The sequence below is a fragment of the Triticum dicoccoides genome, chromosome 4B (genome assembly GCF_002162155.2).
Source record: "Triticum dicoccoides isolate Atlit2015 ecotype Zavitan chromosome 4B, WEW_v2.0, whole genome shotgun sequence".
Taxonomy (NCBI): domain Eukaryota; kingdom Viridiplantae; phylum Streptophyta; class Magnoliopsida; order Poales; family Poaceae; genus Triticum; species Triticum dicoccoides.
The window spans coordinates 528651019-528653224 of NC_041387.1; the positions used below are offsets into that span (position 1 = coordinate 528651019).

Consider the following 2206-nt stretch of genomic DNA (forward strand, 5'->3'; position numbering starts at 1 on the left):
CGAACCGTACTACAGCGGGAGCGCCGGCGACGGGGAAGGCGGCGAGGGCCGGCGAGTCGGCGGCGGTTGTTCGGGGGAGTGGGGCGGGGATCTCGGCCCTGCGGGGATGGGCTCTACGCGTCCGCCTGTGTGTGTGTTCCTTTCTTTTTCTGTTCGGGAATGGAGATACCGAGATAGAGAACGGGACGAATGTGATTTTATTACCGAATTGTCATGGGGATGACTTGTATTATAATGACTAGCACATATGCCCGTGCGTTGCAACGGGAGACTTCAAGTGGCGTGAATCAAGCTCGGAGACATGTACTTTACTATGAATCAGGGTGGCAGGGTTGATAAACTGGGTCGCGGGACACATGTTGCTGATGACAATAACAATGGACCGACTGATGGTAGGGTTATTCAAGACGGTATTTCAGAACATGAAACATGATCCTGAGTCAATTGATCTAGGTGAATGACACAAATTCAGATTATTAGTGCATAAGGAAATTTATAAAAGTATAATAGGAAGAAATAACATTATTTATTGTCACTAATGATGCAACGGCCTAAATAGATTATATGCCATGCAACTTGACATCATCGGTCAAACCTAGTACGTGCTTCATACACCATTAATTACTGTTTAGGCATATGGATAGTGGAGATTGCTCGAATATGTCTTGTTTTTATATTAGTGGACACTAAGAAATTCACAAGCTTACTAATAGGCATGACAAGAGTAATGCAAACTTTTTTGTAAAGAAAAAGCATCAACACAAAGTTTTCATATTTCAAAGAAAGCTAAATTTCGTTAGTTTGAAAGCGGGCGGCATTTCTAGATCGAAGCCAAACGTGAAAAGAATATTTGGTCTACTCTGAGTTGTAGACGGATCACTCGCTCTGCACCAAGTCCTAGACGAATCGTTTTTTCAGGGGAAAAATATTAATCAGAGGTGTTTTTGTAAGAACTAAAAGGATATCTCATTATGGCTTCTAATTAACTTTGGTGAGAGCGGAGAAGGAGAATGTGTAGCGAGCACATCCGACCGTGCTTCCGACTCACCTATGCGTATCACGTCCTGTCCCTCTCGACCATAGGCCCGCTCGGCTGATTCTTGAAGACTGAAATCCATCTTTTTTCCTTTTGTTTCAAGCAGCAAGATTCAATCTATTTCCCTTCTTCAAGACCGAAATTCTATCCATTTACTTCCTTCTTTGGATTCAATTCCATTTACTTCCTTATTTATCTATCCGTTCTTTCCTTTTTCTTCTCTATCACAGACTTGAAATCCCCTCTTTCCCATCCTGATTTTCCTCTCATTTCTTTTCTTATCGGAGAACTTATTATTTCCTTCCACATTGATTCCCGAAACTGCTCCTTGATACCCAGGAAACTTGAAAATCTTTTTAAATTACGAAGTTTGGATTGAAGGGAGCGATGTGGGACTATTTTTTTTTTGAGACTGAGCGATGTGGGACTATTTAAAACCAGTATGAACCTTCTATTATACCACAAAACGGGCTGGATGGGCCGGAAAAATTGGTGGGCTGTTCACCTTCGAGTGGGCTTGGAAAACCAGGACGCGAATTTAAAAGATCGAGCGACTCGATCGGCTTTGACGTACGACGGACGAAAAATTCAGATTTACGGACGAAAATTTAGGAGGAAGAAGCGATCACCCTTTTATTATTAGGTAAAGACTTGTGTGACTCGGGCCCTCGTGTACACGTCCACTGCGGTGTTTTGAACCATCCGATGGAGAATCGACGGTGCATCGCGTGGATGGGAACATGTGCGGATGTTTTTGAGATGACGCCTCGCAACTGTTAAAATTTGCTATCCAGTCCAAATGAAATAACACTAAGAGAGTAATTTTTAGGTATATAATAATGTGTTTTATTAGTTTTTTTCTAAATGATGTGACAACTAATATGGAACAGAGGGGGTACAAGAAAACAATTATGTGAAATATATAAGAAATACCGACTTACCTACCATTGTAAGCCCTTACATCCATTAAGCACTCTTTGGAGCAATTTCAAAATAGAACACGCACCAACAACATTACATTTTTGTTTCTTTTCTAATAATAAAAATATCTTCAATCAATAACATTAAACAATTTTCTCTTGCACCAATCATGAATCCGCATACGGCAAACTCATGAAATGGGCATGAAATTCTATTAAAAAACAAAGGAACATCCCTAAACTTTGATGA

General features: G+C 40.8%; 1 protein-coding gene across 2 annotated transcripts in view; it reads right to left on the reverse strand.

The window, feature by feature from the left end:
* LOC119291262 (vesicle transport protein GOT1-like) overlaps window positions 1-174 on the reverse strand; it is a 3094-nt gene extending 2920 nt beyond the window's left edge. The window contains exon 1 of one of the 2 annotated variants that reach the window (XM_037569991.1): window positions 11-174. The gene's annotated coding sequence lies outside the window, so the exon portion shown is untranslated. Of the gene's footprint in view, window positions 1-5 lie in introns of both variants that reach the window. The other variant, XM_037569990.1, reaches the window with a different exon arrangement.
* Between the last annotated feature and the right edge of the window lie 2032 nt (window positions 175-2206).